At 39.7% G+C, this 21,873-nt stretch overlaps 1 long non-coding RNA gene across 1 annotated transcript in view; it reads left to right on the top strand.

Moving 5' to 3' along the window:
• The first annotated feature begins 2,614 nt into the window (after positions 1-2,614).
• Positions 2,615-21,873, top strand: part of LOC122491836 — a 49,327-nt gene continuing 30,068 nt past the window's right edge. The window contains exon 1 of the long non-coding RNA XR_006299461.1: positions 2,615-2,929. This is a non-coding gene — a long non-coding RNA (uncharacterized LOC122491836). The remainder of the gene's footprint in view (positions 2,930-21,873) is intronic.

Genomic DNA, 21,873 nt, shown 5'->3' on the forward strand with positions numbered 1-21,873 from the left:
GATAGTACTGTCTCTACCATATACAAGCTATACTAAATGTAGTTGCAGGTAAATATGATTGTTTTGCTATAAGACAGACTTGGCCAAAGGCCAGAGGTAGCCTTTATAGGATATCATTTGGTTTGGCCAAAGGAAAGCTCTGGCCTTTGTCCCTAGCCACTGGGAGGGACCTTCTAAACTTTTTGGATTTCTTAGATGATAGGAGTATCTTTGTTATTATGGACCACATCTGATACTTTATGCTACGGAGGTGACTCACGGTGGGCCCCTTGGGCTACATGGTATCAACCCAACTTCTGGGCAGTAGGGGACTAGGAACTGAGTGCGACTGCATGGGTAATCAATCAATCATGTCCACTTAATGAAGTCCCCATAAAGTTGTGGACACCAAAGCTTGGGTGAGCTTCCTGGTTGGCACTAGTGAGTGCATATTGTCGCATGTCAGGGTTGGAAGTGAAATGCATTCTGAAGACAACAGAAGCTTCACATTTGGATTTACCAGGCTCTGTCCTATGCGTTATTGGCTGACTTTAATTTAGTCTTTCCCTGTAATAAACCATAGGCACGTGTATATTAGCTCTGAGTCCTGTGAGTCTTTCTAATGAATTACCAAACCTGACAGTGATTTTAGAAATCCCCTCAAACTTGTAGTTGGTGCAGAGGTCCCAGAAACATTTGGCAACTCAGAGGATTGCGCCCTCAAACCTCACATTTTAGCTACCTTTGGAAGTTGTAGGTATATTTAAAAGGGAGAAACTGGACCAAAGAAAATACTCTGTCTCCATATACCTCATTTAAAAATAACTGTAACTATGGTGGGGAAGCCAAGGCACATCAAATTATTTTTAATACATGCCACAAAACAAATAAGTCACACCAGACACTTTACAAAGAAGAAGGTTCCTGTTATGCAGCATACTCAGGCAATGACTTCACTCCTCTATTTAAAGGAACTTACATGGTTTAAAAGACCCTCGTGGTGGAGCCCCCACTGCCTCCTCACCTGCAGAGGGTTGGTGGTACTGCCTTGCAGCCCTGAAACGAGTTCCCCCAAATGTCACGGCCTCTCAAAATACAGGGCATGGATTTTCTTCTGCCTTGAACGCTTTCCATCAAACCTGCGCCTGATTTATTAGTGTTTATCCTTCAGACCTCGGCTGAATTCTCTTTTTCCAAAGGAAGTTTTGCCTGCTTGCCACAGAGTAATTTTATACCTGTACAGGAACATGCACTTCTCCTTCATCACATTTTTGACAGTTGTGATAATTTGTGTCTGTGTCTCCCTTATTAGGCTGTAAGCTCCATGATAACAGGGTTACCTGTTTTGCCCACAGTTGCGGAGTGGTGGTTATGAGCCAGGTACTGTAAGGTGCAGTTATTTTACTCAATTCATACTATTCAATGAGTCAGATGTCTTCATTGTGGCCCCCATTTATAGAAAAAGAACGTTTGACATGAAGACCTAAGTGTCTTCATGTGTGGAGACTCTAAATGTGGGGAAACCATGGGGCACCTGGGTGGCTCAGTTGCTTAAGCATTCGACTTCAGCTCAGGCCATGATCTCGCAGTTCGTGAGTTTGAGCCCCCTGTTGGGCACTATGCTGACACCTCAGAGCCTGGAGCCTGCTTCAGATTCTGTGTCTCCCTCTTTCTCTGCCCCTTCTCCGCTAATGCTCTTTCTTTCTCTCAAAAATAAACATGCAAAAAATTTTTTTAAAAAAGTGGGGAAACCAGGATTGGAATCCATGAATTTTGACTCTAGGCCCTATATTTTAAAAACACCATATTACAGTAGATGGTTAATAATACTTGCTATATAAACAACAGAAATTAATAAAATATGCCTAGAATACTCTGTTATGCTTTACAAATACTACCCTTTCCAAAAATTTAGATGATAATCTCTCATACCATAATTGTATTTTATCTTTTGTAATCAAGAGTATACTCCAAAATCTTACTGAGCTATAGAAATATTCGTGGGGAATCACTTATTCCCAGTAAAAGCATCAGGAATACTTTTAATCATAGGAAATTGATTCATAGGAAATTGATTCAATATTCTGAGTCATAGGAAATTGCAACTTGGAAGCTGTAAAAAAAATACAGCTCTGAAGCTTTGAAAAAAAATAGCTCAGTATCAGTAATTTTATATAGCTCAATCCAATCAAAACTTTTTGTTGTTGTCAATAGAAATCCAAATAATATTTTTTTTTCTCCCTAATTCAACAACACATGAGGCTGGCCTGGCGTTTCCACAACGTGAAACAAGATGACGAGGTTTATGTCATCAGGAAATTTATTGCCTGAAAATACAAAGAAAACCCGCCCAAAGAAGTTTTGCAGACCAAGTATCTGAAAGGAAAGCACTGCCCCTTGCTCCTTTGTGCTTGCTGAGACAATTGAGATATTGTTATTGGATGCAGTTGCACGCTCCAAACCCTGGCACTTCTCTCTTCTCCAGCATCTCTGAAGAAATTTTAACAGAGCTTTAAACCTTGATCTCACTTCCTTAACCTATTTGTATTTCCCAGTGGTGGAAAATAGTCAAAACAAACAACTATCTAAGCACCGCCTCCAAAAACCATGATAACAAAAAACGGAAACAAACTGAAACCCTTTGACCGAAAAGGCAAAAGGCAAAGCAGAACAAAACAAAACCGAGATGCTTATCTATATGGTGCAGTCTACCTAAATTCAAAATCTGTTTCTTTTGTGGCTCATACGGATTCTTTGTTGAAGTACTTTCAGTGCAAAGCTGAACCAAACGAAAGTGGAGTAAATGCTCACGACCATTATTTCCCATGAAATTAATGCTGGCTTCAAAGTTTTTACCACCTCACCTTTCTGGAGAACTTGAGTTCTAATAGTGTCACATCGCAGGACCTCTCGTGCCGTTTCTGGAATCTGAAATTGACCTGGACATCTGGTAAGACACTATTATGATTTTCTCTGTTTTGTGGAATGTTCTGAAGCTTTACCCTCACTATGAAGATACTTGTAGAGGGATGAAGCCCACTGATGTTTCTGGCCTTGCTTTTGAGTTTATGAAATGACCAAGATCTGGCAGCCATAGAGTTATAAGGCTTTTCTCATTTTCATGCACTTTTGCAAGTTCTTCAGTAGTTTGTTCATAGCATTCTGGGTGTAGTTCACAGCTCATACTTAAGGACCATATGACACCCTCCCTCCTTTAAAATTGCCTGCAAAGAGCATGGATTTGGGAGTGAGATTAACATGACTTAATGCATAATATTATTCAAGACAGCATCATGAGGATTAGATGAAAACACTTCTACAACTTTTACTTTGTTTAATTTTTTAAAATGTTTTCTATTTATTTTTGAAGAGGAGGGGTAGAGAGAGAAAGAGACGCAGAATCTGAAGCAGGCTTCAGGCTCTGAGCTGTCAGCACACAGCCCAATGCAGGGCTCAAACTCACCAACTGCGAGATCGTGACCTGAACCCAAGTTGGATGCTTCATCAACTGAGCCACCCAGGTGCCCTGCTTCTGTAACTTTTAAGTGCAAGGTTTTGAGGCCTAATTAGACATTCAATACGTGTTCATTTTCTTCCTCATCTCCGTTAGGTGTCCTCTACCCTCCACGATGGGCCACTGGTGTCTCTAGTTGCCGGCCGTGTAGAGTATCATCTTTTCTTATCTCAATACTTACATCTGGATTCTGTGCTCTGTTCCATAGGTGTAACAAAAGCTCCCTGGCCTTTCTTCAGCTTTCTGTTTCTTGGGGAAATCTTCTGGAACCTTTCAAGTTTAGCTTGGTTTCAAAGGGCACCATTCTTAACCACTGGCACAACTGTTGGCATGTAGGGTTTCTTTAAAAAACCAGCGGTCAGGACCATGATTTTCTTCTATTTTGCCAAGAAATTTCATTAGTTTTATTTAGAACTGAGACTCCCATGAAATGTGAAAATTACCCAAAAGACTGTGGAAGTTACCCAAGAAAAGAGGCTTGTGAAACTCTATTAAATTATACTTCAGATCCTTCATGAAGCAAGGTTAATCACTGGCCCCACTGTAGACTTCATCTTAGGGTGATATTATACAAGTCTTCTGGATAGTCCTTAGAGGATATGGGTGAGAAGTGACCAGTCTGGGTCTCCCTCTGATACATACCTACATACATCCAAAAAGTCTAGCAGCAGTCAAAAAAAATTTTTTTTGCCTACTCATTAAATAAACATTTATATAATACCTACTACTATTGTTCAGCTCATGACAAACACTGAAGATTCAATAATAAATATGGTTTAAATTTTTCTTTAATGTTTATTTATTTTTGAGACAGAGAGAGCCAGAGCAGGGTAGGGGCAGAGAGAGAGGGAGACACAGAATCTGAAGCAGGCTTCAGGCTCTGAGCTGTCAGTACAGAGCCCGACACGGGGCTAGAATCCATGAGCTGTGAGATCATGACCTGAGCCGAAGTCGGACGCTTAACTGACTGAGCCACCCAGGCGCCCCAAATATGGTTTAGATTAATAAATTTATTTCTTGTCTCAGACAAAAATAAACTAACAAATAACTCTCACCATATGAAGAGCAGTATTCTAATTATCGTGCATCATATCTCTGATAATATATAATACAACAAGCCTCTGAAGTGGGTGAGTACTATAATTATCTCCATTTTACAGATGAGGAAACTGAGACACAGAGAGGCTAAGCAACTGACTCTAGGTGACACAGCTAGTACGTGGAAGAGCCAGAATTTGAACCTTGGCTATCAGACAGTTTTTGTTTTTGTTTTTTTAAGTTTCATTTATTTAATTTGAGAGAGATAGAGAAAGCATGAACAGGGGAGGGGCAGAGAGAGGGAGAAAGAGAATTTCAAGCAGCCTCCATCTTGTCAGCACAGAGCCCGATGCGGGGCTCAAACTCAAGAACCTTGAGATCATGACCTGAGCAGAAATCGAGTTGGATGCTTACCTGACTGAGCCACCCAGGTGCCCCTTGCTATAGGACTGTTAATGTCCTGCCACATGGTCCCTTGGCTTACTTCTGAATTCATCTGTGGGGGAAGTAGTAAGTTTCCACATGCTCAGAGCTTCCCACCACAGGCCCCTGGTATGTATACTTGTCAGCCTGAGAGCTTTCTCTGATTATTGTTTGGGGGCTTGCTCAGCGTTTGCAGGGTAAAGCTTAAAGGTGCCAGGTCTTTAATGCCTCCAGAGAAAACTCTCTGTGGGCGTTGGGTATGGTGGGTAAAATACCTTGTCCCTCATCTCTTGGAGACATGCTCCTTGAAGTTCTGAGACATGTTCCTTAAAGTTCCTCAGAGGGTTTTGAATGGTATGGCGCTCCCAAGGCTCTCAGGCATGACCTGCTCATTGGCATGTTTGATCTCTTTGATCTCTTTTTCCCCCTTTCTTTCTCCACTCCTTCATCTGTGCTTACTGGGATCACCTCTCAAAACAAGTACCTGCACCCAAACCTTTACCTCAAGATTTGCTTTTAAAGCCACCCAAACTGTGGCAGATACAACTCTCAACATAATATACTGCCTCTCTACAACCTCTGGTTCCTTAGTCTGCTTGGTCTCTGCTCAGAAAGGCCTGCCTTCACCATCTAAATTAAAATATTTATTTGTTAGGTTACAGGCTTAGCTGCCGAAACAAAGAGACCCAATATTGAGATTAAAAAAAATGAATTGCACTTATCTCTTGCATAGCATTCCAGAAATAGACAGGGAGTCACCTCCCCTTCCAAACATCTATATTCAGGAACATAGATTCCTTCCATCTGGAGGCTCTACCATTCCCTAGAGTCCCTGTTCAGGCTGGTTCACATTTCCACCAAGAAGGGGAAAGGAGTTGGTTGCGGCAAGATGGCGGCTTAGGAGGATGCTGGGCTCACCGCATGTCCTGCTGATCACTTAGATTCCATCTACACCTGCCTAAATAACCCAGAAAACCGTCAGAGGATTAGCAGAACGGAGTCGCCGGAGCCAAACGCAGACGAGAGGCCCACGGAAGAGGGTAGGAAGGGCGGCGAGGCGGTGCGCGCTCCACGGACTGGCGGGAGGGAGCCGGGGCGGAGGGGCGGCTCGCCGGCCAAGCAGAGCCCCCGAGTCGGGCTTGCAAAAGCGGAGGGGCCGGGCGGACTGTGTTCCGACAGCAAGCGCGACTTAGCGTCTGGGAGGTCAGAAATTAACAGCTCTGCTTGGAAAGCGGGAAGGCTGGAGGACAAAGGGAGGGAGAGCTGCTGAGCCCCCTGACAACAGAGCTCAGTTTGGTGGGGAACAAAGGCACTCGCCAGCGCCATTTCCCCCGCCCATCCCCCAGCCGAAATCCCAAAGGGAACTGGTTCCTGCCAGGGAACTTGCTCGCTCCGCGCAAACACCCAACTCTGCGCTTCTGCGGAGCCAAACCTCCGGCAGCGGATCTGACTCCCTCCCGCTGCCACAGGGCCCCTCCTGAAGTGGATCACCTAAGGAGAAGCGATCTAAGCCTGCCCCTCCTGCCCCCGAGCACCTTGCCTACCCACCCCAGCTAATACGCCAGATCCCCAGCATCACAAGCCTGGCAGGGTGCAAGTAGCCCAGACGAGCCACACCACCCCACAGTGAATCCCGCCCCTAGGAGAGGGGAAGAGAAGGCACACACCAGTCTGACTGTGGCCCCAGCGGTGGGCTGGGGGCAGACATCAGGTCTGGCTGCGGCCCCGCCCACCAACTCCAGGCATACACCACAGCACAGGGGAAGTGCCCTGCAGGTCCTCACCACGCCAGGGACTATCCAAAATGACCAAGCGGAAGAACTCCCCTCAGAAGAATCTCCAGGAAATAACAACAGCTAATGAGCTGATCAAAAAGGATTTAAATAATATAACAGAAAGTGAATTTAGAATAATAGTCATAAAATTAATCGCTGGGCTTGAAAACAGTATACAGGACAGCAGAGAATCTCTTGCTACAGAGATCAAGGGACTAAGGAACAGTCACGAGGAGCTGAAAAACGCTTTAAACGAAATGCATAACAAAATGGAAACCACCACAGCTCGGCTTGAAGAGGCAGAGGAGAGAATAGGTGAACTAGAAGATAAAGTTATGGAAAAAGAGGAAGCTGAGAAAAAGAGAGATAAAAAAATCCAGGAGTATGAGGGGAAAATTAGAGAATTAAGTGATACACTAAAAAGAAATAATATACGCATAATTGGTATCCCAGAGGAGGAAGAGAGAGGGAAAGGTGCTGAAGGGGTACTTGAAGAAATCATAGCTGAGAACTTCCCTGAACTGGGGAAGGAAAAAGGCATTGAAATCCAAGAGGCACAGAGAACTCCCTTCAGACGTAACTTGAATCGATCTTCTGCACGACATATCATAGTGAAACTGGCAAAATACAAGGATAAAGAGAAAATTCTGAAAGCAGCAAGGGGTAAACGTGCCCTCACATATAAAGGGAGACCTATAAGACTCGTGACTGATCTCTCTTTTGAAACTTGGCAGGCCAGAAAGAATTGGCAAGAGATTTTCAGGGTGCTAGACAGAAAAAATATGCAGCCAAGAATCCTTTATCCAGCAAGTCTGTCATTTAGAATAGAAGGAGAGATAAAGGTCTTCCCAAACAAACAAAAACTGAAGGAATTTGTCACCACTAAACCAGCCCTACAAGAGATCCTAAGGGGGACCCTGTGAGACAAAGTCCCAGAGACATCACTATAAGCATAAAACATACAGACATCACAATGACTCTAAACCCGTATCTTTCTATAATAACACTGAATGTAAATGGATTAAATGCGCCAACCAAAAGACATAGGGTATCAGAATGGATAAAAAAACAAGACCCATCGATTTGCTGTCTACAAGAGACTCATTTTAGACCTGAGGACACCTTTAGATTGAGAGTGAGGGGATGGAGAACTATTTATCATGCGACTGGAAGCCAAAAGAAAGCTGGAGTAGCCATACTTATATCAGACAAACTAGACTTTAAATTAAAGGCTGTAACAAGAGATGAAGAAGGACATTATATAATAGTTACAGGGTCTATCCATCAGGAAGAGCTAACAATTATCAATGTCTATGCACCGAATACCGGAGCCCCCAAATATATAAAACAATTACTCATAAACATAAGCAACCTTATTGATAAGAATGTGGTAATTGCAGGGGACTTTAATACACCACTTACAGAAATGGATAGATCATCTAGACACACGGTCAATAAAGAAACAAGGGCCCTGAATGAGACATTGGATCAGATGGACTTGACAGATATATTTAGAACTCTGCATCCCAAAGCAACAGAATATACTTTCTTCTCGAGTGCACATGGAACATTCTCCAAGATAGATCATATACTGGGTCACAAAACAGCCCTTCATAAGTTTACAAGAATTGAAATTATACCATGCTTACTTTCAGACCACAATGCCATGAAGCTTGAAATCAACCACAGGAAAAAGTCTGGAAAACCTCCAAAAGCATGGAGGTTAAAGAACACCCTACTAACGAATGAGTGGGTCAACCAGGCAATTAGAGAAGAAATTAAAAAATATATGGAAACAAACGAAAATGAAAATACAACAATCCAAACGCTTTGGGACGCAGCAAAGGCAGTCCTGAGAGGAAAATACATTGCAATCCAGGCCTATCTCAAGAAACAAGAAAAATCCCAAATACAAAATCTAACAGCACACCTAAAGGAACTAGAAGCAGAACAGCAAAGGCAGCCTAAGCCCAGCAGAAGAAGAGAAATAATAAAGATCAGAGCAGAAATAAACAATATAGAAACTAAAAAAACTGTAGAGCAGATCAACGAAACCAAGAGTTGGTTTTTTGAAAAAATAAACAAAATTGACAAACCTCTAGCCAGGCTTCTCAAAAAGAAAAGGGAGATGACCCAAATAGATAAAATCATGAATGAAAATGGAATTATTACAACCAATCCCTCAGAGATACAAACAATTATCAGGGAATACTATGAAAACTTATATGCCAACAAATTGGACAACCTGGAAGAAATGGACGAATTCCTGAACACCCACACGCTTCCAAAACTCAATCAGGAGGAAATAGAAAGCTTGAACAGACCCATAACCAGCGAAGAAATTGAATCGGTTATCAAAAATCTCCCAACAAATAAGAGTCCAGGACCAGATGGCTTCCCAGGGGAGTTCTACCAGACGTTTAAAGCAGAGATAATACCTATCCTTCTCAAGCTATTCCAAGAAATAGAAAGGGAAGGAAAACTTCCAGACTCATTCTATGAAGCCAGTATTACTTTGATTCCTAAACCAGACAGAGACCCAGTAAAAAAAGAGAACTACAGGCCAATATCCCTGATGAATATGGATGCAAAAATTCTCAATAAGATACTAGCAAATCGAATTCAACGGCATATAAAAAGAATTATTCACCATGATCAAGTGGGATTCATTCCTGGGATGCAGGGCTGGTTCAACATTCGCAAATCAATCAACGTGATACATCACATTAACAAAAAAAGAGAGAAGAACCATATGATCCTGTCAATCGATGCAGAAAAGGCCTTCGACAAAATCCAGCACCCTTTCTTAATAAAAACCCTTGAGAAAGTCGGGATAGAAGGAACATACTTAAAGATCATAAAAGCCATTTATGAAAAGCCCACAGCTAACATCATCCTCAACGGGGAAAAACTGAAAGCTTTTTCCCTGAGATCAGGAACACGACAAGGATGCCCACTCTCACCGCTGCTGTTTAACATAGTGCTGGAAGTTCTAGCATCAGCAATCAGACAACAAAAGGAAATCAAAGGCATCAAAATTGGCAAAGATGAAGTCAAGCTTTCGCTTTTTGCAGATGACATGATATTATACATGGAAAATCCGATAGACTCCACCAAAAGTCTGCTAGAACTGATACAGGAATTCAGCAAAGTTGCAGGATACAAAATCAATGTACAGAAATCAGTTGCATTCTTATACACTAACAATGAAGCAACAGAAAGACAAATAAAGAAACTGATCCCATTCACAATTGCACCAAGAAGCATAAAATACCTAGGAATAAATCTAACCAAAGATGTAAAGGATCTGTATGCTGAAAACTATAGAAAGCTTCTGAAGGAAATTGAAGAAGATTTAAAGAAATGGAAAGACATTCCCTGCTCATGGATTGGAAAAATAAATATTGTCAAAATGTCAATACTACCCAAAGCTATCTACACATTCAATGCAATCCCAATCAAAATTGCACCAGCATTCTTCTCGAAACTAGAACAAGCAATCCTAAAATTCATATGGAACCACAAAAGGCCCCGAATAGCCAAAGGAATTTTGAAGAAGAAGACCAAAGCAGGAGGCATCACAATCCCAGACTTTAGCCTCTACTACAAAGCTGTCATCATCAAGACAGCATGGTATTGGCACCAAAACAGACACATAGACCAATGGAATAGAATAGAAACCCCAGAACTAGACCCACAAACGTATGGCCAACTCATCTTTGACAAAGCAGGAAAGAACATCCAATGGAAAAAAGACAGCCTCTTTAACAAATGGTGCTGGGAGAACTGGACAGCAACATGCAGAAGGTTGAAACTAGACCACTTTCTCACACCATTCACAAAAATAAACTCAAAATGGATAAAGGACCTAAATGTGAGACAGGAAACCATCAAAACCTTAGAGGAGAAAGCAGGAAAAGACCTCTCTGACCTCAGCCGTAGCAATCTCTTACTCGACACATCCCCAAAGGCAAGGGAATTAAAAGCAAAAGTGAATTACTGGGACCTTATGAAGATAAAAAGCTTCTGCACAGCAAAGGAAACAACCAACAAAACTAAAAGGCAACCAACGGAATGGGAAAAGATATTCGCAAATGACATATCAGACAAAGGGCTAGTATCCAAAATCTATAAAGAGCTCACCAAACTCCACACCCGAAAAACAAATAACCCAGTGAAGAAATGGGCAGAAAACATGAATAGACACTTCTCTAAAGAAGACATCCGGATGGCCAACAGGCACATGAAAAGATGTTCAGCGTCGCTCCTTATCAGGGAAATACAAATCAAAACCACACTCAGGTATCACCTCACGCCAGTCAGAGTGGCCAAAATGAACAAATCAGGAGACTATAGATGCTGGAGAGGATGTGGAGAAACGGGAACCCTCTTGCACTGTTGGTGGGAATGCAAATTGGTGCAGCCGCTCTGGAAAGCAGTGTGGAGGTTCCTCAGAAAATTAAAAATAGACCTACCCTATGACCCAGCAATAGCACTGCTAGGAATTTATCCAAGGGATACAGGAGCACTGATGCATAGGGCCACTTGTACCCCAATGTTCATAGCAGCACTCTCAACAATAGCCAAATTATGGAAAGAGCCTAAATGTCCATCAACTGATGAATGGATAAAGAAATTGTGGTTTATATACACAATGGAATATTACATGGCAATGAGAAAAAATGAAATATGGCCTTTTGTAGCAACGTGGATGGAACTGGAGAGTGTGATGCTAAGTGAAATAAGCCATACAGAGAAAGACAGATACCATATGGTTTCACTCTTATGTGGATCCTGAGAAACTTCACAGGAACCCATGGGGGAGGGGAAGGAAAAAAAAAAAAAAAAAAAGAGGTTAGAATGGGAGAGAGCCAAAGCATAAGAGACTGTTAAAAACTGAGAACAAACTGAGGGTTGATGGGGGGTGGGAGGGAGGAGAGGGTGGGTGATGGGTATTGAGGAGGGCACCTTTTGGGATGAGCACTGGGTGATGTATGGAAACCAATTTGTCAATAAATTTCAGAAAAAAAAAATAAAACAGAAAAAAAAAAAAAGAAGGGGAAAGGAAAGAAAGGTATCCTTTATTAAGTATGTATCTTAGAAACTGTACACATTGCTTCTCTTCACATTCCATTGGTTAAGACATTGTCAGATGGCCTAGCTACGAAGGAGGCTGAGGAATATAGTTTTACTCAGGTAGCCATGTTTCCTTGTATCATTCAGGAAAATGGATATTGCGGATAATTAAGAGTTTTAAGCAAAAATAGCATCAACCCAAACAGCATTTATATATTCTTCTTCCTGCTTTATTTCCCATCAATTCACATATCACTATTTGATGACTGATATATTTCTCATATGTCTCCCCCACTAATGTATAAATGCCTTGAGGGAGAGGCTTTGTGAGTTTTGCCCACCTATAAATCCAGGCTCCAGCATGGTGCAGGAAGTCTGAAATCACTAGGGCTATACTACCTCTGAGGAATCAAGGCGACAACTTGTTTCTTCAGCTTTTGGTGGCTGACCTGGCTTTCTGGGCTTGTGACCACATCACTGCAGTTTCCAACTATGTCTTCACATGACACCCTTTCTTTATATCTGTATCTTGCCCTCTTTTGTCTGCCTCAAATATCCCTCTGCCTTTTATCTGATAAGGAAACTTATCAGTGGATTTGGGCTCACCCAGTAACTCAGGATTATCTCAAGACCTTTAATTGAATCACGGTTGAAAAGGCCCTTTTTCTGAAAAAGGTAACATTCATAGTTTCTACAGTTTTTCTGTAAATATATCCTTTTTGAACTAGGGTAGGGGGTCTGGGCCTGTGGTACATTTTGCAGCCTACCAGTCCCTTCTCTGGCCCCAAAGGTTCATATCCATCCCACATGGGAAATACAGCCACTCCATCCCAACATCCCCCAAAGACTCCATGTATGACAGCATCAACTCAAGTTCAAAATCTCGTCTAGCTCTCATCAACCCCCTAATCCCAAATATCATCATCTAATCAGATACAAATAAGACTCTGGGGATCTACCCTAGAGCAGAATCTCTCTTCATTTCTGGACCTGTAAAACTAGAAAGTGAACTGTCTGCTTCTAAAATACGATGATGAAACAAGCATAGGGGAAAACAAACAAGCACAGATTCTGTAGACCAATAATGCATCTCTGTGTCAGATTAAATCTTGAGGCCACCTTGTTGTAGACCTTTGCTGGGGGAGGATGGCAGAGTTCCTCCAGGGAGAAATGTATATACATTTGGTGGTGGTAGGGTGGAGATCGTGAGACATTTTGTTAGGGAAAGGAAGATGAAAGAGATAGAGTTATTGAAAAAAGTCCTGTAATTTTTCTATAAATTTCAATAGATAGCTGTATAGAAAAAAGTATTATTGTTTGTTTATTATTTTAGCCCATTCTGATAATTTTAATCTTTTTATCTATGCCTATCTATATTTATCTACCCATCTGTCGATTGAAATTTATAGAAAAATTGAAAGTATGGTGCAAAGAACAATTTCATTTTTCCTGAAGCATTTGAGAGTAGGTGGCCAAATATGTGCCTCCGTCACCCCTAATATTTTAGCATTTCCTACAAACCAGAACATTCTTCAATGTAACTTCAATACAAACAGAACCAAGAGATAGATTTTGACACATTACTACATCTAATCAGATTCCATTCAAGTATTGTCAGAGGTTCCCACAAGGTCCTTACCCCACACTCAAACTTCCCAATTGTCCCAGTGATGCCTTAGTAGCAAACATGCTTTCATCTGTTCACATTTAGTTGCCATGCTTCTTCACATTCCTGGAACAGTTTGTTGGCCTTTCTTTACCTTTCATGGCACTTTTGTAGATGACGGGCTATTATGTTATAGACTAGATATAGAAAGATATGTTTATATTTTCTAGAATTTTATGTGAATAGAATTATACATTATGTATTCTTTTATTTTTTGCCTGTCTTCTTTCACTCACCATGATGATTTTGAGATTTAACTGCCTCTGTAATTCATTATTTTGGGTGGGGCGTACTAAATGCCTATAGTTGAAGGCATGATACCAATGAAAAAACTTAAGTAGATATTTTGGTATTTCTCTTTTTTTTATTGTTGAGCTGTACTCTATTATATGGTTATACCACAATTTGTTTATCTACTCACCTTCTAGGGAATATTTGGGTTGTTTCCAGTTTTAGGCTATTACAAATAGGCTGCTGTGAAAATTTGTGTACACATCTTTGTATGAACATATGCTTTCATTTTTCTTGGGTAAATACCTAGGAGTGAAATGGCTTGGCCCTACTGACTTTTAAAAATTTGCTATCCATTTCCAAAAAACTATACCATTTTGCATTCCCACCAGAAGTGTGTAAGAGTTATGATTGCTTCACCACCTCACTGATACTTAAGTATGGCCAGTATTTAAAGTTTTAGACATTGTAGTGAGTGTGTAGTATTATCTTTTTGTGGTTTTGATTTGCATCTCCTTGATGACAATCATGTTGAGCATCTTTGCATGTACTCATTTACCATCCATATATCTTCACTGGTGAAGCATCTGTTCACATTTTTTTTTTCCATTTGGGATGTTTTATTCTTATTAAGTTGTAAGAATGCTGTATATATTCTAGACTCAAGCTCTCTCCCTAATTTTGAAGGAAATTGCTTCTAAAGTCCAAAGTTTTCAAAAACTTTAAATGATTACTACTCTGCTTTGCTTTGTATTTAATAAAACCTTCACTAAACTGAAGTTCACTCAGAGTTTACTCTATGTCTTCTTCTAGAAATTTGGTAGGTTTTGCTCCTACACATAAGTATATGGTCCATTATGATTGTTAAAAATATGATGTGAAGATTTAAAGACTTGAGTTTATATATATATATATATATATATATATATATGTATATATATATATATATATATATATATGTATATATATATCAAAACTGTTTTAGCATCTTGACTGAAGAGGTTATACTTTCCACACTGAATTTTCTTGCATCATTGGTGAAAAACAATCAACCATATATGTTTGCATCTATTTCTGGGCTCTTTATCTGTTCCATTGACTTCTACATCCATTTTTATGCCAAAAGCACAATTTTTCCTCAGTTGGGTAATAAATATCCTTCAACGTTACTACTTTGTTTTTTGACATGTTTCCATCATTTGTTTTTAGAGCAATTCTTTAGTTTCTGGCACTAAAGGATATTCTGTGTTCATCTTGTATTGCCTTAAGACCTAAAATTGGCCTTTCCTCCAACAAGCCCTATTTCCTATCTGTGGCGAATAGTATTTAGAAGCCAAGATCTGAGTGGGCGTCATGGACATTCATGACTATTAAGAGTATCACTAGTCCCATACCACTTAGTGGACAAGCTAGAGTATATATATGCATGCATTTGAACACACATATGCACACATAATATACATGTATACACATGATACATATATTTACATCCATATTTCTCCATTTTTATCTACCTATTGAAGACTACTATTTCACATTGATGCCACCAATTCTAAAACAAGGTTAATTCTAATGTTTTTTCTTTCTATATTTGAACTGACTTCTGTGGCAATGCAGAAGCAGGATCCTCTTATCTTAAATATATTACTTATTTGATCAACCTCCCTTTATGCCATCACCATTGCCACCTTCCTTCTGCATAAATACCCTTCTTACCTTGTTAGGCCTCTTGTGCCAGACTCTTCCCTATGTGAAATCCTGTTTTACATTCCTGGGTTGTGATACTTTATGCTTGGCTGTTGTTGGGGAAGAATGCCCTCCTTACCCTGCTTGGACTTAGAACACTACTTTTCAGGGGACTCCCTTTCTTTCCTACCCCCAAAACCTGTGCAAATATTTACCTTCATCGCCTACATTGAGTGGCTTTAAGATTGAACTGTTTTGGAAAGAAAAGGAAGAGAAGAAGATGAGGAAGAAGAAAAAGAAAAGAAAGACTAGTGGGATTGGATAAAAAGTAATTACATTTTGTCTTTAAGTGAGTGATAATGCAGGGTGCCTGGGTGGCTCAGTTGGTTAAGCATCCGACTTCAGCTCAGGTCATGATCTCTTGGTTCGTGAGTTCAAGTCCCGCGTTGGGCTCTGTGCTGACAGCTCAGAGCCTGGAGTCTGCTTTGGGTTCTGTGTCTGCCCCTCTCCTGCTCATGCTCTGTCTCTCTCTGTCTCTCAAAAATAAATACATGTAAAAAAAAGGAATTAAGTGAGTGATAATGCAACTCTACTATTGATTTTATAGGAAAGACACAAATCACGTGTAAATAACACATTGATTGTATCTTTAAATTTAATTGACCTTTACGGAAGTCAAAGCTGCTACAGCTGCCATTTCACATATCCTCTCCCCTCTCCTGCTGGGGAAAAGACAAGGTGCATTATTTAGTGTGATTCTATTTTTGAAACTCCAACTCAAGAGTAATGGTTGAGGAAATTTAGGAGTGATATCTGACATTCAATTTTAAGTGACTGTGTTTTTTTTTCTTGAATCTTTGACAAAATTCCACCTTTTGAGATGATTTGATAAATAAATGAGATGACCTGCTTCAAAGCTTGGTCAGGGGACATAGAGAAGATGAATAGTTACAGAGGACAGGCTACTGGGAGGGGAGGGATTACTGAACTAGCAACAGCAACTTGTATACGGATGAATCTGTATACATAGTCAGTAGAAGAAAATACCTGAGGTCAGAAATGAGCTATGCAGGTTAATGTTAACACAAAGTGCTGTGAAATTAAATTTCATAAGTTAACGTGGCATATATGTAATTATTGAATTCCATGCAATTCAGTCAGTGACTCACATTTAATATTTCATTTCATATGATAAAAAGCCAATGAAGTAGTGAACTATATCCACTCTAGAAGGGAAAAAGCTTAGAGGTTTAAATAAAACAAAACAAAACAAAACAAAACAAAAAAGAAGACACTTAAGATCACCAAATTGGTAGTTAAGAGAGCTAGGGTTGAAACTTTATATCAGGAACTCTTTTTTTTTTTTTAATGTTTATTTGAGAGAGAGAACGTGAGTGGAGGAGGGGCAGAGAGAGACGAGGACAGAGGATCCCAAGCCAGCTCTGTGATGACAGCAGCTAGTCCGATGTGGGGCTCAAACTCATGAACCATGAGATCATGACCTGAGCTGAGTTGGATGCTCAACCAACCGAGTGAGCCACCCAGGCGCCCCTAGATCAGTAACCATTAACAAATATGGCTACAGTCATTTTAACCTATATCATCTTTGCAGTCAGTTTTTTCAGTAGCAAGAAAAGGCCTTCAAGGCCTTAAATTGATGTTAGATAAACATTCATACCTACAACAAGGATTAATCACAGATGACATTCTCTCTGCTGCATTTGGTGCAGTATATAGAAAGCTGCAATGGTTAAGGAGGGCTTTCTGAAGGAGGTATCCTAAGAGAAAACTCAGAGATGAGTATTTACATTAATCAGATGAAGGATAGAGAAAGGGTGGAAAAAGAAACACTTGTACTGATATAGAAACAAAAGAGGACATTCTGGAAACTGGCAAGGTCACTAATAATTGTTTTATAGAGAACAACAAGTATGATCAAAGGTGAAGGCAGAAAGGTAGTTAGTGGATAGATCCTAAGTGCCAGCAGACACCAAGCTAATTATCTTTTCAGTTATGAGTTATTATTGAACTCTTTTCAGTTGGGAAGTAAAGAAATCAGATTAGTTTTCTAAAGATCGATCTCAGTGGTGTGGAGAATGGATCCCAGTGCATTGGTGAGAAAGCAAGCATGAGATAGAATAATCAGATAAGTGATATTGAACAGATCCATTTGAGAAATAATAAAGGACTCGAGCAAAGGAGTAGCAGTGAGCAGAATATGTAGGTTATGGAATCCAGAAATATTTAGGCACTAGTATTTATAGGATTTGTTCAGTGTCAGGTGTCTATGCGTCGTGCCATTCAGATAGAGCCTTCCAGTACTCAGGTAGATGTATGGGTCTCAGCTTAGGACATATATCTGACCTGGGAAACTAGATGTGGGAATGGTAAGTGGACAAGAGTGTCGCTGAAACCATGGCGCCAGATGCTATCACTTAGAGAAAAATGTACAATGGAGAAAATAGAAAGCCAAGGACAGAACCCTGGCAAGAACAAAGGCACAGATACTAGAGGAGAAGGCCACAAAGGAGATGGAAAACTTGAAGCCAGAAGGATAGGAGGGCAGCCGGAGATAGAATCATCGAAGAAAAAAAGAGGAAACTATTACATTTAAAGTCTTAAATAATTAGGGGCACCCAGGTGGCTCAGTCGGTTGGGAGTCCGACTTCGGCTCAGGTCATGATCTCACGGTGCGTGGGTTTGAGTCCTGCATCAGGCTCTGTGCTGACAGCTCGGAGCCTGGAGCCTGCTTTGAATTCTGTGTCTCCCTCTCTCCCTGCCCTTCCCTACTCACGCTCTGTCTCTCTGTGTCTCTCAAATATAAACATTGAAAAATTAAAAAAAAAAAAGTCTTAAATAATCAAATCTAAGGAGGCATGTTATCAAACTGCACAAAATGGCATGTGTTGCAGACATTTAGTGATAGGCCAAGCATCATAAGAAGCAGTGTTACTCACAGAAGCTTGCAAGGCATTATTTTTATGTACATATATGTATGTAATATAGAGCTAATTTATGCTTCAGATGTGATATAGGCTGAAAATCTCTAATGTATTTACATGGAACTTAGCTAAATTTCTGGATTTATGAATTCATCTATTCATTTATCTATTTGACCAATATTGATTGTGCACAGAGCACTGAGCTGGAATATTTGATAATCTCTTTTCTATGAAACGCTGAAAGAAATTCTGGTGGCATTTATTTCTTCTCCTAGAGTAGAGGTATCTCTTTGTCCCAGAGTAGATTGTGTTTTCTTTTTCTCTTTATTCAAAATTATTTTGAGAGTGGAGGGAGGGTCAGAGAGAGAGGAAGAGAGCATCCCAAGCAGGCTTTGTGCTGTCAGTGCTAAGCGCAACATGGGACTCCATCTCACAAACTGTGAGACCATGACCTGAGCCAAAATCAAGAGTTGGATGCCTAACTGACTGAGCCACCCAGGTGCCCCAGATTGTGATTTCTTAAGAACAGGTGCTATGACTCAACCGTCTGGAAAATGGAAATTAGAATGAAGTCTTGCACATAATAGAAGTACAGATAATATTTAGTGATGGGATGAAGCATGAGAGTGGGAATAGAGGATTTTGTGACTGATTATATCCATCAAGAAAATGTTCCTTGGCACTGCTGTCAGAGAGCATTTCTCACTAAATGGTCTGACTCACAACAATTTTCCATACGCTGCTTTGGAGAGATGGCGTAAAGTAATGGATAAGGACTATGCTCCTGGGCAATATGGTAAATATGTATTACAACTTTGGTAAATATGTATTACAACAAATATGTATTACATCCTTTCTTGTGTAATGAGATTGTGTTTGCTATTTATTTATGATTGGTTCTTAACACTTGTATGACTACCGAGCTATTTTTAATTTCTCTTTAAAATTTCTTACAATTCTTGTTTCACTTTCCGTATGTTTTACCCATGGCCCTGTGAAGGTTGGGGGGCATTGGGTCCATTCGGTCATTCTGGCTATCACTATGTCAACATAAATGTCGGTGTATGTCTCAAAGATGATGTGGTCTGTTCAGAATATGCTTTCGACTTTATCCTATCCAACCAACAAAAATTTGTTGCCATTACTTTCTACCTAACTAATCCATCACACCAGTTTTGGCTACTTAAGTTATTCCTAGTTATATTCTAAAAACAGTATCTCATCTTGCCTTCCCACTCTTTAAGAATGTTAATATACTTTAAGCTATACTCTTTAGACTAAATTAGTCTGTGTTAAGATTTTACTTTTGATTTCCTTTGAATTACTATCCTTGACCTTTTAATTACGGTAATTACTCTTCTGAAGTTACAATAAATAATCTATATTATTTCAATATTTGGATATCAAGATCTGAATACCTAATTTCATGTAGTTTTCCAAGTGGCATCAGAAAATGCATTACTATTTGCAAAAGTCATAGAAATTTTAAAGCAAATTTTCTAAGTAGACTCTCTTAATATGTTAGTTGATAGAAAAGTATTTTTCTTTTTGAAGAAATTCTCTGTCATTTGTGAAGTCCTCTGTATTATACAGACTGTGGGTGAGACTTCTATTACATTAGGTTCCTTTTAGTTCCAAAAGGCCAGGCATACTTCTTTTGAATTTTACAAGGAATAACTAAGAAGAAGACATTTTTCTCCCTTTCATTTGCATTCACCCAACATCACAGATATGTATAACTGTAGCCACATATCATGTAATACATATAAGGCACCTTGCTGGGTATTGTGGGTGAAACTGGGGTGAATTGTTCACAGTTCCTGCCCTGCAGCCATGCACTTTAGTGTGGGAGACAGATCCTTTAAGAAGTATCTCTAATTCATAAAAGGAAAAGAAGCTGTTATAATGGAGATACAATATATAATAGAGATATGCAAGAGTCCTAGACAGAGAGTTTTCAATATTGCCTGAGTTCATGGTAGAGATGAGATCTGAGTTGGCCCAAATGAATGAAAAAGGAAGGACCTTCTAGGTAGTGATAAAGGCTTGAGCAAAGATATGGAGACAGAAAAGTAAACGTTGTTTAGAGAAACAATGATTAACCTCTTGTGTTTGGAACATGTGTTTAACATGTGTCTCAAGAATAGTTCAAGATGAGATGAATAAATTTGTGGAAAATTCAAATGCCTGGCTGTCAAGTTTTGACCTTGTTAGAAAGGGACACTCAGAACAATATTAGGGAAAGATGTAATATTTTCTTTTTCTTTTCTCCACAGTATTTATAAATGAAATGATGGTAATATATTTTGATACGTCTATTCATATGATGTTTCTTTTTAATATATTATCCTTTATATTGCTTTACTCTGCCTTGAGGAAGATTAGCATTACTACATCAGAGAATAAAACAAGAAAAGAGTGAGAGAACATCAGTACTAAGTTTTGCATTGCAAATTGTATTTTTTATTCTTAGCAAGACAACAGCCTTAAAATTTTAGTATTGCTGCAATATAAAGGGAATTTCCAAATCTCTATAGCTTCCACAGAGGGATCTGGAGCCAGAGGTCTGACTAGATCTTTTGCTCCTTCCCTGGTGTGTGGAATGGATTCTGTTTTGAGGCTAAGCCCTTCAGAAGAAGCAAGATGTGATGGAGAAAAGAAGGGGAAGTAGGGAGCCCAAGCTATAAACTCTGTCAGATTGTGGAGAGAGATGACAAAACCTGATGAGAGGATAAAAGAACATCTATGGCTAAGAGATATTTTCCTGAAAACAATTGTGCTTTTGAACATCCTTCTTTGTAACCTCTGCCAACCTTAGAAAGTTCATTTATTTGTCTCCAAAAAGCATGAGGGAAGAGAGGGCATCCAGAAGCCTTAACTGAGAAAGACAGAATCAACCAGAAGAGATAGTTTAATAGGGAAGAAATGAGATATTATAGTTCAGGAATTGAAAAAAGTGTTTTGTTTTCTCATTTACCAAAGAGATGAAGATCTCAAAGGAAAATCAGATCAGTCATAGAAAACAAAATTACATTTGCTTTAAATATCTGAATGTTGTTATTGTTTTTCTATTTAACAAAGTGCTTCATCCATTTATGAATCATTATTTGTTTCTCTTAATTAAACCACAACAATTGTATAATAAAGGACTAAAACATTTCACACTGGTTTGCCAAGCCTTATAGCAACTTGGTTCTCTTACTTGGTGGCTGTATCACTGGTCAGAACAAACAAGCAGTTCATGACCTAAGATGAAAGGTGTGTGGAGAGTCTTAGGTCCCCCAGGAGGAAAGTAGCAGAGAAGCTGATAGACAAGGAGGAGAATAAAGGAGGCTGAAAGTATCATGTCTGGAAAACAGGAGACTTATGATCCCATGACTCTGCAGTCCAGATTATCTGGACCTAGGGATCACCCTTCTAAGGCAGGTATTATTACTTTGGTGCACATAAGACCATATTATATTTATTAACACTTTCTGGGATTAATTTTTCATTTAGTTGACTTTACAAAACAAATTTATATGCACTTTTCCTCCCCCCCCC

The sequence above is a fragment of the Prionailurus bengalensis genome, chromosome C2 (assembly GCF_016509475.1).
Source record: "Prionailurus bengalensis isolate Pbe53 chromosome C2, Fcat_Pben_1.1_paternal_pri, whole genome shotgun sequence".
Classification (NCBI taxonomy): domain Eukaryota; kingdom Metazoa; phylum Chordata; class Mammalia; order Carnivora; family Felidae; genus Prionailurus; species Prionailurus bengalensis.